Raw genomic sequence first — 16,398 nt, forward strand, 5'->3', positions numbered from 1 at the left:
GACATTTGGATCTAATGTATTTACAAACAAGACTTTTTGGCTTACTATCTGTTCTCCCTCTAGTTCTATATCCCATTCCTTTCCAATACATAGAAATGCTGTTGATTACTGCTCAGTTCTTTTGAGTACCAGAAATAAGTGAGATAGAAATTTTCATACAAAGAGAAGATCCCATTGTTCATATATGCTTTATCTAAATAGCACTTTAATGTGGCTTAATCTGGAAGTAAACTGGGAGGATTTTAAAAACAGATGCTTTGTGTTCAACTTTACATCTCTAATTCCTAAGAGTTCTGGAAAAAAATAATAACAGTAATAAACCATTAAACAAATAAAAATAAAACAAAACAACAAAAATTAATTGGTCATCTTTGGAGGATGACAGAAAACAAGTCATTTTCTTGAAAAGTGATAAAGACAAAAAAGCAAACACTTATTCTGCTTCATATATATGAACTGTACCCACAGGGAGTCAAAGAATAAATCATTAGAAGCGTCTCTTTATAAAAATATCCTAGCAAATTAATATTTAAAAGAACTGACAATTAAATGCCACTATTTGCCAAAATTAATCTCATTAATGAATCTAATCATTGAGCATCAATGGTTACTAACATAACCAGGAGTAAGATACATAAAGGTCACGTGTCTCTTGAGTAAAGAACACAACACCATCCAGTCTTTTCAAAGGAATGGAACTTGGGTCTGATGAAGCCTTAGATCCTGCACCAGATATTCAAAGAACTATAGTGGACAGAACAACATGTTGAGCCATACAATGAATAGATAAAAAATAAGGTCCATTCTGTCTAAAATCCTACAGGATAGTTGTCCTGAGTTCTTCAACAGATGAATAAATAATCAGGAGTAACTATAAAAGTCATGATCAGAACTTCTTAACCAGAAATACTAAAAGAACTCCTTCAGGCTGAAGAAAAAATTGGCCAGAGAGTAATTTGAATTCAAATGAAGAAATAGGGGCACCTGAGTGGCTCAGTCGGTTGGGTGTCTGCCTTCAGCTTGGGCCATGATCCTGAGGTCCTAGGATGGAGTCCCACATTGGGCTTCCTGCTTGTGGGGAGCCTGATTCTCCCTCTCCCTGTCACTCCCCCTGCTTGTGCTCTCTGTGTCAAATAAATAAAAATCTTTTTAAAAAATGAAGAAATAAATAGCAAGGAAATGTTTTTTAAGGTACAAACTCCAGTCTTTTCGTGATTGAGAAAAAAAAAGTTATTAGAAGCTTAAAATAGAAAGGGACGTGATAAAAGACATCTATGAAAAGCTTAAAGCAAAAATCATTCTTAATAATGAATGCTGAAAGCTTTCCGCCTAATATCAGAAACAAGACAAGAATGTCTGCTCTCACTATTTGTATTCAACATTGTATCACAGGATTAGCTAGGGTAATTAGACAAGAAAAAGAAACAAAAGGTGATCACATTAGAAAGGAAGAATGAAACTACCCCTATTTGCAGATGACATGATCTTACATATAGAAAGGCCTAAGAAATCCATGTTTAAAATAGAGCTAATCAATGAGTTCAGTATGTTTGAAGGTTAAAAGATCAATACATAAAAATCAGTTGTATTTCTATAGGCTGGCAAGAAATAATCTAAACATGAACTTAAGAAACTGATTCCATTTTCAATAGCACAAAAAGAGTAACATATTTACAAATAATTTAACTGAAAAGTGGAGGATGTGTATACTGAAAACTACAAAACATTGTTGAAAGAAACTAAAGAATATGTAAGTAAATGTAAAGACATCCCATGTTATGGATTGAAAGACTTAATATTGCGACGATGGTAATATTCTCAAAATAACCCAAAAAATCCCAATTGCTCTTTGTGTGAAACAAGGTAATCCTAACATTTAAATTGAAATGCACGGAATCCAGCATTGCCAAAATTACCTTAAAAATTAAGAATAAATTTGGAGGACTGGCACTTCCCAATTCTGAGACTTACTAAAAAGCTACAGTGATCATGATGCTGGTGGTGCTGGCATATGGATAGACATATGATCAATGGAGTAGAATTGAGAGTCCTAAATAAACTCATGCATTTTAACAAGGATGCCAAGATGCCTCATTTGGGAAAGAAGAACCTTTTCAACAGATGGTTACTGGGACAACAGGATATCACATACAAAAAAAAATGATTTTTGGTCTTTATCTCATACTAATATACAAAAGTTAACAAAAAAATGACCAAAAAATACTAAACATAAGTATAAAAGCTGTAAACTCTAAGAAAACATAGTTGTAGATACTTATAATCTCAGATTCAGCAGTGATTTCCTTAGCCATGACACCAAAAGCACAAGCAACCAAAGAAATGGAGTTCAACATTAACTTTTTTTGTGACTTAAAGGACACTGTCAAGAAAGTGAAGACAACTCATAAAATGGGGTAAAAATAAAAAGATAGACAAAGGATTTCAATAGGAAGACATACATATGGCCAAAAAACATGTGGAAAGATCCTTAAAATCATTAGTCATTAGTGAAAAGCAAATTAAAACCACAAGGACATACTACTTTAAGATGGCAATAATAATAATAATAATAATAATAATAATAATAATAAAATAATAAATATTGGCAAAAACATGGAGAAATTAAAATTTTGATATATTTCTGATGAGAATGTAAAAATGGTGCATTTCTGCTTTGGAAAACAGTATGGTAGTACCTTAGAAAGTGAAACAGAGTTTCATATGACTCAACAATTCTATCTGTAGGTATACACCCAAGAGATTGAAAATATATGGCCACGCAAAAAATTGTACGCAAAAGTTCATAGCAGTATTGTTTATAGCAGCCAAAAAAATAGAAACTCTCAAATGTCCACTTACTGATAAGTAGATAAACAAAATTTGGCATATCCATAAAATGAAATACAAATCACACATAAAAAAGAGTATTGACTCATATGACAACATGGATAAATTCCATTTATATGAAATGCCCAAAATATACAAAGTTATTGAGACAGAAAGGAGATTAGTGGTTGTATGCAATTTCTTTTGGGGATGATGAAAATGTTCCAGGATTAGCAGTGATGGTTGATGGGTTTATAAATCTACCAAAAAACACTAAATTCAATACTTTAAAGGTGACTTTTATGGTGTGTGAATTCCATAGGTCAATAAAAAAATAAAGGTAACTAACAACTGAGTCATAACAATGATAACGATATTTTTAACTTAAAACTCCTAAATAGATGTGTACTTATTCCTAATGCTTGGCAAGAGAAGAGAGTCCTTTCCATGAATGCAGCCTAATGATTGCCCTGTGTGATTTTCTCATAATCCACATCTCTCATGCAGCTTTAAAAAATCCTAGTTTTAGGTTATTTCAAATTGAGTGAGAAAGATATTTTTGGATCATTCCAAGGGCAGAATCGGCCTAAATATTTCCCCTAGTAACCTCATCAACACCTAATTTGACAGCTATTTTACAGCTACTCTTCTTTACCAAAACTTTCTAAAGCCTTTAATTTAGTTTCAATTGAACCATTGACTTCTTCTACTTTCAACTTCTACTTCAGCCCCCCCCCCTTTTTTTTATTTAACTACAACACATAACAAGTGAAGCGGCAAAAGCAGTTTGAAAGGAACATAACTGATTCTTGACAAGCATGTGGTTTGGCTGTTGTGAATGGAAAGGTGAGGGCAGGAAAAAGGAAGAAGAGCTCCAGGGGTGCAAGTCAACAGGTGGCACAAAATAATGGAGAATCTTGTTTGCTTTGGGACACAGGGAAGTGGAAGTTAGTTAAAGTAATGTCTACTATGCTTAAGCCTGATGTTCCCAGGTATATGGATGGGAAGGGCATTGAGTGCACACTGACTAGCATGGGCAATAGAACAGACTTTGGGAAACCTAAGTTTTAAAAAATTGACTGGTATTTATACACCTGTGCATGAATCTTGCCTCAGATAAGAGTATTCTTCAGTCCAGAGGTCTAACGAGATGGTGACCACTAAAATTTTGATGAACACAGACCTCCTCTCCCATTAGAGTTCCACCTGTGTGTCTCTGCTCTGCTCAGTATGGATTTTAAACTCCTTGGATTCTGAGCTAAATACTTATAAGAACGCTTGACAGTAGCTACCTCTACCTAATTAAAACTAAGCTGAGAAAAAAATGAATTAAAACTGAAGTCAGCTTACTTGTTGTAGCTGAGTCTTAGATAGGCGAGGACATGGCCAATAAGGGATGAGAAACGGATAACAGATACAAGACTAAATGTGTGGTACCATTTGCTAGCTGGGTTTTGACAGGGTTGCTATAAGTGAATTTTATGAATGACCAAATGTGTGAAACCAAACATATCTACGCTCATTGCTGATGCCACTGTGGTATTAGAAATATGAGGAGCTATGATTGCCCTCTCCTCCTGCTTAATAAAGGCTGGTAGAAAAGATGCATGGCCAACAGTAAGAACAGCTCTGTGATCTCCTCTATCAATTTCTTGCCAGTCAGTACTCAAATTGTGCCAAATTGATGCCTGTTTGTGTTACTGCACATACAGAATACTCATCAGGGATTATACCAAAGGATATTAGAATAGAAAGAGGCTTCAAGAAGTTGAATTGAATTACTGGAAACCCTGTTACTAAGACACATTTTTTTCCCCATAAGCTTCTATTTTCTTTGCTCACAATGACATCCCCAGAGCTTCGGTGGCATAATTTTCACTGCTTTGGAAGATAATGTTCTATTTGCTATGAGTCAACTAGTTTTGGATAATTACTTAGTTGAAGTTTACAAACAAAACTTTTGCTATATTGAAAAGAAACAGATAAGACAGGCAAAGACAAGGAAGATACCTTTCTAACATACCACTGTTTCACTTCAGGTATTGCTTTATCCTTAAATGCTTGAGGGTAAGATGGGAATAACAACCTAGGGGCTTGTGGGCATTGCATTCATCTGTGTTATCCTCTTGATTCCCCACCTCCCAAAACTCCTCTCCTTGAGTGTGGGCCAGACCTGTGACTCCCTTCTAACCTACTGGACACAGCAACAATGACAGGCTAGATGTGATTTCATTACATAAGAATGTAACTGTTGTCTTGCTGAGAGACGTTTCCTCCTTTGCTGCCATGAAGCCAGCTGCCATGTTGTGAGCTGCCCTATGAAGAGGACCATGTGACAAGCACCTGAGGGCACCCGCTGTCCACAACTCAGAAAAAAAAAAAAAAAAAAGGCAGCCCTCATCCCAATAGCTTGCAAACGGACTAGATTCCGCCAACAACACCATGAGCTTAAAATGGGATCCTTCTCCAGTTGAACCTCAGATGAAACCGACACCCTGGCTGACAGATTGATCGCACCTTTTTTAGCCATTGACAGGAGGATCCGACTAGGTCATTCTTGGACTCATAACACAGAAAATGTGAGATAATCAATGTATGTCATTTTAAGCAATAGCTAGCTAATATACCAGGCTTCAAAATCAATTTTTTACCTGGGAAGGCTGAGAAAAGTTTCTTACTCTAACCTGTCTTCTCTCACTTCATTAAATCTAAATCATAACACAATGACATCTGTTGACTCATTATGATGCTACCTATGTGAAATCCTGATTGACAAGCAGAAGGTTGTCTCCCTAGGAGGTTTCAAGACTATATCTGAGTAGTTATATAATTTATACATAGTTATATAATTATATATAGTTATATAATTTAAGTACACACGTTATTTAATTTGTTCTGAAGAGATCTCATCTCTTTCTTCTCTCTTACTTCAGCTCTATCTAATCACCAAGTCAGGCCAGTTCACATCCCAAATATTTCCAAAACTCTTCGAGTCTTTTCATTCATATTCCCAGGCCCTGGCTCCAGCACCACCATTTCCCATCTTTTGAACATATCTGCTTCTTCTGGTCTCACCACCACTCACCCTCAACTATTCTTTCCCTTCATTTTCACCCTTAGACTAATATTTCCTATACACACACGTCATTATGCCAAGTAGGTTCTTTAAATCCTCTCCAAAGCCTTTGAAGAAAGGCTAAACTCTTATTATGCCTCAGATTTTATGGATTTCAAATGCCTGGCTAATAAAGCACATTTTGCTTCCCTAAAGGTAGGGATTGTGTGAGTCTTATTTTCAGCATACTGCATGTTAGGTTCAAGCCTGAAACAAATTTGGCAGTTAGTATTTGTGGACAGAATACATGCAGCAACAGATAATATATTAGAAAGAGGTTAGATCTTATGTTAAGCGTTCTTAACACACACACACACACACAAAAAGAAGGCAAAGTGACAAGAAACCCCTAGGAGGTGATGGATATGTTTACTGCCTTGATTGTGGTGATGGTATCATGGGTGTATGCCTATATCCACCCTTGTCAAAATGTATACATTAAATATGTGCATTTTTGTATATTAAGTATACCTCGATACAACTGAATTTTTTTCAAGGATTAAAACTTCGTTTAAAAATAAGAGGTGCTTTAGGGTGACTTAATTGTTTAAGTGTCTGCTTTCTGCTCAAGTCATGATCCCGGGGTCCTGAGATCGAGCCCAGCATCAGGCTCCCTGCTTGTCCCTCTCCCTATGCCACACTTGTGCTCTTTCTCTCACTCTTGCTCTCAAATAAAATCTTTAGGAAAAAAAAAAAAAAGGTGCCTCTTTAAAATATGTATCTCATATACATTTTGTGTAGTAATTTCCCAAAACTAGTGTCTGTCTATTAAACCTTAAGTCTTTCTTGCAATATCTAAGAGGCATGTGTTTACACCTGCTTATACTCAGGTCTTTATATATGTGCACTTTTATCTCCTCACATACATGCACCAATGAGAAGAAGAAGAGATGAGAAGCAGCAGAGTACAGACACAGCCATAGACGGAGGTAATGATAGGATCTGTCATTTACTCTGTAGTACTCTGTATAGTTTGGACTACAATGTAGCTCCCCAGTGGTCACAGACCATTTAAAATGCACATATTTTACACATATATAACAAAGTAAATGCAAAGCTCCAAGAGTTACCTACACAGCTGTCATTTTTGACAGAAAGCCTTCTGCCAATGCAACAGAAATAGATTGGTGAGCAAAATGCCATTAGGTTTTTCTCCAATCATGAATCTGTTAATCCCCATGGTCCACACGGTCTTTGGAGCTTTGGCCACAGATAATGCATTTATAGACATTGCACACAGACATGAACACACATCTTTTTGGCCCCATTTCCATAGAGTGACAAATTAAATTGTACCCTAGGATTTTACCCAAACATTTCCATTCAGACTTTTCTCCATCTCTCCACCATTATGAATGATACACGAAAAATAAAATGAAATTAACAAGTCATTGGTTTGCAGGAGGAGAGTAAGAATTTTCAGAAAATGTAAAACTGGGGTTCTTTTACAGGCCATGCCTGAAATCGAGGCAGAGAATGTTGATAGAGTCATGAATCCACATTCCTTAGAGCTTCGGGTGTTCATTTATTAAATTTTTTTAAAGATTTATTCATTTTAGAGACAATGTACAAGCAGGAGGAGCAGAGAGAGAGGAGAGACTCTCAAGCAGACTTCACACTGGGCATGGAGTCTGACATGGGGCTTGACTCAGTCAAGAGTCAGTATGATCTCTCATAACCCTGAGATCAAGGCCTGAGCGCTTAATCAACTGTGCCACCCAGGTTCCCCTACAGATGTTCATTTAAAGTAACAGGCTCTACACAACTCTATCCGCACTGGAAGTTTGAGGAGCCTTGAAAATCCACTGAATGATTTTTTTCCATTAGCCAAATATCTATTTAAGGCATGAAAATTAAGAGTATCTGAAAGAAAGCAGGGCTGTTATTCTTGGGGCCTCTATGTCTTCTATCTCACATGGTGGCCTGTAGCTGCATGTTGCTATTAAGGACATGCAATGTGGCTGATCCAAATTAACACGTGCTATAAATGGAAGATGCACACTGAATTTTTGACCACTGAATATGACTGTTTTTAAATCCTTTTTAAGTAGTCTCCATGCCCAGCATGGACCCTAATACAGGGCTTGAACTCGCCACCCTGAGATCAAGACCTGAGCTGAGATCAAGAGTCAGACACTCAACTGACTGAAGCACTCAGGCACCCCTAAGATTATTTTTTAAATGTAAAATATCATCAATTTTTTAAAAGATTTATTTATTCATTTGAGAGAGAGAGAGAGAGAGAGTGTGTGTGTGTGTGTGTGTGTGTGTGTGTGCGCACGCGTGCGCAGGGAAAGGGGCAGAGGGAGAGAGAATCCTCAAGGAGACTGAGGAGCTGAGGCTCACTCCCAGGACCCTGAGATCATGATCTGAGCCAAAATCAAGTGTTGGAATCTCAACCCACTGAGCCACCCAGACGCCCCTCATCAATATTTTAAAAATGTTTATTACATATTGAAATACCATTTGGGATGTCTTGGAGTAAATAAATAATTAAAGGCGATCTCACCTGTTTCTTTCCACTTTAAGTGTGCTCACTAGAAATGTTTATATGACAAATGTAGCGCACTTTATATTTCTTTTGGTCAAGGCCACTCTGTGTAGTTATATTCTTCAATAGTCAAAAGGGAGAAGTGAGTCTAAGTCCTCCTTTACCCTCATGTTTCCTGCAGGCAGAGAAACCCATCTCCCTTCTCTTCTGTAAACCCTCATACACCATGCCCCAGGCTATGGAATGAAGGGAGAGCCTTCGAGTGTTTCCTAGTTCCTTTAAACATAGGGAGCGGTGTCTTTTTCTATATAATTTTTAGCTCCTCTTTTCACTCTCAGATCCCTATTACTTACCCTGCAAAACAAGTTGTAGCAATATTGTTAAGGTCTATTGCCCGATCATCAGCCTACACACATGTATTTAGGTCTATTTCACTCTAGTGTCTCATCACTAGGTCATTGCACCACTGAGGCTAGTTGGTTGCATGCAACGGAAAACAACTCTGGATAATGTAAGCAGAGAAAGAGTGTACCAGGAGAGTGTCCGAAGCCTATGAAAGGTTGGAGAATAAGGCTTAGTGAACTGGTGAGAATGGAAAGAGTGGACAGGCAGTGGCAGTGCATTGAAGACCACTTTCTGGATTTGGACACCCCAGCCACTAGGTAATTAATGATGTCCATGTTTCCGCTGTCTCTGTAGTCATCTCTCACCCTCATATCCTACGTGGGAGCATGTGATCCATATGGCCCAGTGATCTGTGCCCATCCCTTAATGACCACAAGAAACTTGGACAGATCCCTTGCACGCTGGGAGGCAGATCCCTGCCCACACCAAAATTCACACAAAGGGGACTGCCACAGATTTGAGAAAGGTGTTCAGACTCTAGGTAATCATTTTTATTAACAAAGATCATTACAGATCCCTCCAGAAATAGCCCCTCTGCAGTATATAACACACGAGACAGTAAGTGTGGCAGTAGGGTTGACAAAGAAATTTGAAATTCATATTTTTAGTGTAGAAGATGCTGGTGTATTAAACACAGCATGGTTTTAAAAGCAGCAGCTTATGAAAAGAAATTGTGATCTAAATTTAACAAAAATTGCCTGTGCTTCCCAAAATTAAACTGCCCCTCTCAATGTGTTTCTAATGAGGACTGAATCTGAATTTCACAACCTTTCAATTTTTTCAATCTACAGACACTTATTGACCTATTAGTCTTAGTTCAGCCCCTAAGAATGAAAGATCAAGGAACAGGAGATAATTGCATATAGACATTTCCATTAAAGGGGACCATGTAGGTCTTTCTGCAGTTGTTAATGGTCTGTTGACACTCAGTAGGAGAGGATCTCATTATATGCCTGACTTTATAGGGAATTATGCCTATAAGTAGCTATGCATTGCTTAGGGTACTCATTTAACTGCAATTATCAAATTAAAAAATAGTTCCCTTTTGCTTTACTTAAAAATATATACCCTCAAAGCAACCCAGGCCCATCCAAAGAATGAATTGTGCTAAGTCATGAAAAGCAAAACTCTCCTAACCAGTCATTTCTTGCTCTCACCCATTTTCAACATTTTTCTAAAATTCCTATTATCTTGAGGTTACCCACACTACTTAAATAAAGGATTCATACTGCAATTTAAAATTTTTTAAAAATCTATTATCTAGACCCAAGGCACTAAACGACAACATTCCCACTTTGTATTTCACACTCTATTGATTCCAGATCATCACAAACAACTCTAATTGGTAGATACAAAGTGAAATCACAATGGGAAAAAGAAAACAGTCTGAATCAGAGGTTTTCAGTGACCATTTCCTGGTCCAGTTTGGCCTTCCTCTGCCCCCTCATACAAAGGGAAAATTTAGGGTGGATTGTCAAGATGCCTGGGCATGCACTCTACATGGGCACCCTCATATGAGAGTAGAGGGGAGCACCCTCCTCCCAGGCCTAAGCTTCTGCGTGGCCAGGAGCCATCACACTGTCCCCGTGGGAGCAGCTGGAGCCAGTGCTCCTCTCTCCTCAAACTTAGTCAAGTTTGTCTGCAGTGTGTTGGCAGCTCAGCAGCCGGAATGCAGCTGCGAGGTGCAGCTCTGTGGTTTTCCCTTAGAAAACACAAGCCAAGAGAAAAATGTGAAGGAAGCCGAATATTTATTTTTGGCACTTGTTCATCTGGTCAGGCTTTAATGCCACAAATTAAGAGAATCTGAACGACAGGACCTACCAAGCACCATGGGGTGGATGACAAAAGTCCAATCAGGGGAGTAGTTCTCTATTGTCTGAAGTGAAAGCTAGATCTCCTCTGCTTGTTGCTGCATGGCTGTGCGCGAGCGGTCACTGCGGTCACCCGCCCAAAGACTGGGAGAGATAGTCTCCTAATTAAAGAGGCTTTGCAATGTGTTTTGAAACACACGTAAATGAAAAGAACAGTTTGAACTACCTATTTAGTTATCTAGGCGATAAAGCTCAGATCCAGATAAAACTTCTGCCCTTTTAACACAAAACCTGATTTCTTGCACTATTTCCCCATTGAAATAAATGGCCATTGCCATCCTCTGAGGGCTCTGATCAAAAACGTGGAATTATCCTAGTACTTTGTTTTGTCACAAATTACAACCGATCCATCAATAAAACTGCTCAGCTGTACAATCAAAGCATGTTCCGAGCCCAACCACTTCTCAGCACTTCCACGATGAGCTTCTCCGCCGGCCACCATCTGTCACTGGATTTTTGCACCAACTATTCACCCTGCTTTCATTCACAATTGGGTTAAATTCGCAGCCCAAGCATCACAGCATGTGATGCCATGTCTGGGTCTCATGCTGGCTCTGGCTCTTCAAATATGTTTCTGTGTTTCTTGCCTTTTGAGGTGCCTTGTCATCTTTAATAGGCACCCCCCACACACACACTGGGTAAAAGGAAGTGCTGTAAATAATAAGTCTGGTGTAGTGTGGCCATGAGGTGTGGGTGGAGGAGAGTGTTCAGTAGCCTGGGATGGGTCATGGTCTCTGAGTGAGCCTGTGCCTCTGGCCCATGACCCTGACACACCCTGTTTTCTCTCCTCCCCCTGGTGGGACAGGGTGGCCAAAGGGAGCTGGACTGACATATCCCCATTCTCCCACTAGTGTGGGCTACCTCCCTTCCACGGGTCTGTGAGGCTCTGGGTAAGTATGTTTTCCTATAGGCAGGCCTTGTTAAGAACAAAGTGCTCTGGTGTGGTGTGGGTGGGTTGTGTGTGGTTTTTTTTAAGTTTTTATTTAAATTCCAGTTACTTAACATACAGTGTTATGTTAGCTTCAGGTGTACAATATACCAATCAACACTTCCATCCAACACCCAGAGTTCATTAGGACAAGTGCTCTCCTTTTTTTTTTTTTTTAAAGATTTTCTGTATTTATTCATGAGACACACAGAGAGAAAGGCAGAGACATAGAGGGAGAAGCAGGCTCCCCACAGGAAGCCTGATGTGGGACTTGATTCAGGATCCCAGGATCATGACCCGAGCCAAAGGCAGTTGCTCAACCACTGAGCCCCCTGGGTGCCCCCAACAAGAGCCCTCCTTGATTCCAATCCCCTATTTGACCCACCACCCCCACCTTCCCTCTAGTACCCATCAGTTTGCACTCTAGAGTTATGGCTGTTTCTTGGTTTGCCTCTTTTTTCTCTTTGCTCAGTTGTTTGGTTTCTTAAATTCTACATATGAGTGAAATCATATGGTATTTGTCTTTCTCTGACTGATTTCACTTAGCATAATACTCTCTAGATCCATCCGTGCTGATGGTAATGGCAAAATTTCACTTTTTTATGCTTGAGTAATATTCCCTAGTATATAGGCACCACATCTTCTTAATCATCAGGCAATGGACACTTGGGCTGTTTCCATAATTTGGCTTTTGCAGATAATGCTGCTTGGTGTGTTTTTAAGTGGTTCCTTCCCTCCTCCCCCCCATCCCCATGCTGGAAGCAGGAGGGATGGTTTTCTGGCACTTACTGTGGGTACCTCGTTGAGGCTCCCAAAGGTATAATCTCACAATATTGTGGGGATGCCCTCACGACAGTCCCCCCACCCCCCCCGCAATTTGTAACTCTGACTTGTCTGGCAACTGGTTGCAGTTCAGTCCCCTGCCCCAGCTCTGATTCCTGCCAGGATTCCAGTCCTGATCCCTGCTCTGAGAAGCTCCAACTCTCTGTTTGCCTGTTGGTCTCTTCAGTCTTGCCCTGATGACCCCACCCCTACTGGTTCATGAACCCAAGAAGAGCTGCTGAGTTTCATGCTGCTAGGACACAGTGGTGACTTCCAAACTACTTACATGCTGACCTAGATACCAGAAACCCCCTTGGCCAGGGAAATACATTCAAGTTCCCTAGTGTCTCTTTCCATTAACTCTTGCTATAAAACACACATGGCAACAGGCCCTGGTGATCATTCTGGGCCTAGTCGTTACTTCCTCATTCAATCTATTGCTTGTGTACTGATGCTGGAAGAATTTCATATAGTTCTTCATTCAACTAATGAAAATATTCTGCTTTTCCTAAAAGCCAGATCCTACTCTAAATTCTGGTAGAAAGCATGAATTCAACATGGTTTCTATTCTCAAAGCACACGTGATCTGAGATGAGGTTCAAGGAAAATGTCTCACAATGTAACCACCCTGCCACCGGCTTGGACCTTCCCCTGAGATTGGACATGGAAGGATGGGGGTATGTGGGGCGGTTGTGTGGTAGTTTCACCCAAGAAGGAAAAAAAGAGGTGCCATACGTTGTTTATAAAGCAAACTTGAGACTCCAGACATCTACTTTTGGAGTTTTTTGTTAGATGCCATCCTACCCTAATCCCAGAAAATAGTAAATATATTTTCTAAGGTTCTTAATTGGAGTATTTTTGGACCATCTTCAGTGGTGTCTATACACACAACAGCAAATAAGTTCTTGAGCAATTCTAGTTGGATCTTTGGTTGGGCCATGAGACAGTTTCTCCATGCTAGCCCATGTTGGTGGAAGCCCTAGTTGGTCAATGAAATTTTCTTTTTAACGGATAATAGAAAAATTAAACATCTCTTGGAATTATTCTTACATACTGCTTATGTTGGCATATCATATGAGCTTGGGGAAAATTGGCTTGTTGCATAGAACAATGCATTTAAATGTTTGAAAGATTTCTAAATAAATAAAGATGATGTTTTAAATATTCATATAATCCTATTACAGATTCAAACTTTTGTAAAGGGTGGACTTTTTAAAAGTAAATATATGGCAGAAGCGATAAAACATTGTTCACAGTACATCAATATCAAAGTTCAAGGTCATAAAAAATGCACTCCAGACATAATTACTACCAAACACGAGTCTGATTACTGCTTCTAGTATATACTTCATTCATTCACGTATGCATGCATGCATTCATTCATTCATTCAACAAATTTACCTATGGTGATCTTGTAGGTCAGCTGTTACCAAGTGCCCTAAGAACTTTAAGATAGATCTAATAAATACTTGTTAAATCAATACTGGATAAATGGAAGAACAAAACACACTAGTTTGTGTCTGGGCTCTCTTCCAGTCCAGAAGAGAATACAGATAAGAACCAGTCTTTTAACATGCAACACACGGAGGAGGAACACAAGGTGCAGGTTAGGCAGTGAGAGATAAGTGGCTATAATACATGGTCTCTAATGTGCAACCTGAAAGATCAGTACTGAAAAAAAGCTCATCACTGGCCTGGTTTACGTTGGGTGATTGGGACACTTTGGGCATTTACTCCTTCTCGAGGTAATGGGAGATGTGAAACGAGACAGGCGGAGGAAGAGGTTCATCAGTCCCTCTCCTGGCGCCGTGATCGCAGAGACTTTGCATGCTCTCCTAGCACAGGTGAGGAAGGGCTTCCTTGGGGAACCTGGCAGTGGTACCCTGGGGAAATTCAACCTTATAGCTCCACCCAGCCACAGGGAAGGTGCTTCTAGAGCTCCTTCAGATGATGGAGGCTGGAGGGTAATTTCTCTTGGATTTAGGGTCACCCATCTTTCTCTTCAGTATCTTGGCTCTCTTTCAACTGAAGCATTTCTGTCAGCATCCAGGGCACTCAATCATTTGTAACTGAACAAGAAATCCTTGAACCTCATGCCCACCAGTTACTACTCTATCCGCCACATCCCTTTGTCGGCAATTTCTCAAAAGTTTAGTCTCTACCCAATGTCTCCGGCTCCACCATGTGCACATCCCATGCCAGTCAGGCTGCCAAATTCAGACACTCATGCTGCACAATCCGTGGTCATTCTTTAGCCTTTATGCTACCAGATAGCTCATCAGTTTAACATTTCTCTCTTCCTTCTCTATTCTATTCCTAGATGATCATGACCATTCCAAAGATTTTCAATACTATCCATGTATCAGCAGTTCCCAGTTTACATTTCAGACCCGACGAGCTCCAAGCTCATTTGGCCAAATGCCTATTCAACAATCAGATATGGATGTGCTCAGACAGCTCCAACGTGGCCAACAACTTGACATTCCCGATATTCTCATACTGGTCTCAATAAAAAGAATATGCATTCACCCAGATATATTGTCCAACTAATAAAAAAAAAAAAACCAGACATTTATTTGACTTTTTTTTTGAGCAACTGCAGTGATGATTTCACAAATCTCTAAACGCATCAGGTCCTATACCTTAAACATGTGCAGCTTTTTATACACTGGCCATACCTCAATAAAGCTGTTTAAAAACAAAAGAAGAAAAAGTAAGCCCTCACAATTCTATTCCTCTCAACTCCCATAACCAGCTAATCAGAAAAATCTTGTAATTGATGTCAAAAAAAATAATTGCTCGATTCTCTTCCCCCTAATGCCACATTCTTTTTTATCTTTTAGAGATTTTATTTATTTTATTTATTATTATTATTTTTTAAATTTTTATTTATTTATGATAGTCACACACACAGAGAGAGAGAGAGAGGCAGAGACACAGGCAGAGGGAGAAGCAGGCTCCATGCACCGGGAGCCCGACGTGGGATTCGATCCCGGGTCTCCAGGATCGCGCCCTGGGCCAAAGGCAGGCACCAAACCGCTGCACCACCCAGGGATCCCTATTTATTTATTTGACAGAGAGAGAGACAGCGAGAGAGAATAAGCAGGGGAAGCAGCAGAGGGAGATGGAGAAGCAGACTCCCCGCTGAACAGGGAGATTGACACTGGACTTGAACCCAGGACTCCGAGATCATGACCTGAGCTGAAGGCTGATGCTTAACCAACTGAGCCACCCTAACACCACATTCTTAATCCAAGCTGTGTTCACCTCTTGCAACTGCTCTGGCCAGCTGTACTGGGCCCCATTCCAGTTCGTTCCCAAACATCCATGAATCTGAATTTAATATGAGGACCAGGTGTATCAGTCAGCTGTTGAAACCCTACTATGAACATTCTATGCCATGGATGCTGGAATGGCTCTTTTTTTTTTAATTAATTAATTTATTTATTTGGGGGGCTTTTTACATATTTTTTAATAATAAATTTATTTTTTATTGGTGTTCAATTTGCCAACATACAGAATAACACCCAGTGCTCATCCTGTCAAGTGCCCCCCAAGTGGCCGCCACCCAGTCACCCCCACCCCCTCACCCTCCTCCCCTTCCACCACCCCTAGTTCGTTTCCCAGAATTAGGAGTCTCTCATGTTCTGTCGCCCTTTCTGATATTTCCTACCCATTTCATGTATGTATTTTATGATGCAGTACCATAGAGCAAGGAGAAAAATCAGGTCATGTCTTACGTAATATCATGGATAGACTTCAAACACAATGTTGGGTAAACCCAGTCAAAACCAAAAGAACCTTTACTTTATTTCATTCATTCATAGGATACTAACAAAAGAAGTAAAATTGACCAATGGTGGTAGAAGTCAGCGTTAGAGGTCACGCATGGGTTAGTAACCACTGTAAGGAATTAGACTGGAAATGTTCTATGGCAGCC

The sequence above is a fragment of the Canis lupus genome, chromosome 5, assembly GCF_011100685.1.
Source record: "Canis lupus familiaris isolate Mischka breed German Shepherd chromosome 5, alternate assembly UU_Cfam_GSD_1.0, whole genome shotgun sequence".
Classification (NCBI taxonomy): domain Eukaryota; kingdom Metazoa; phylum Chordata; class Mammalia; order Carnivora; family Canidae; genus Canis; species Canis lupus.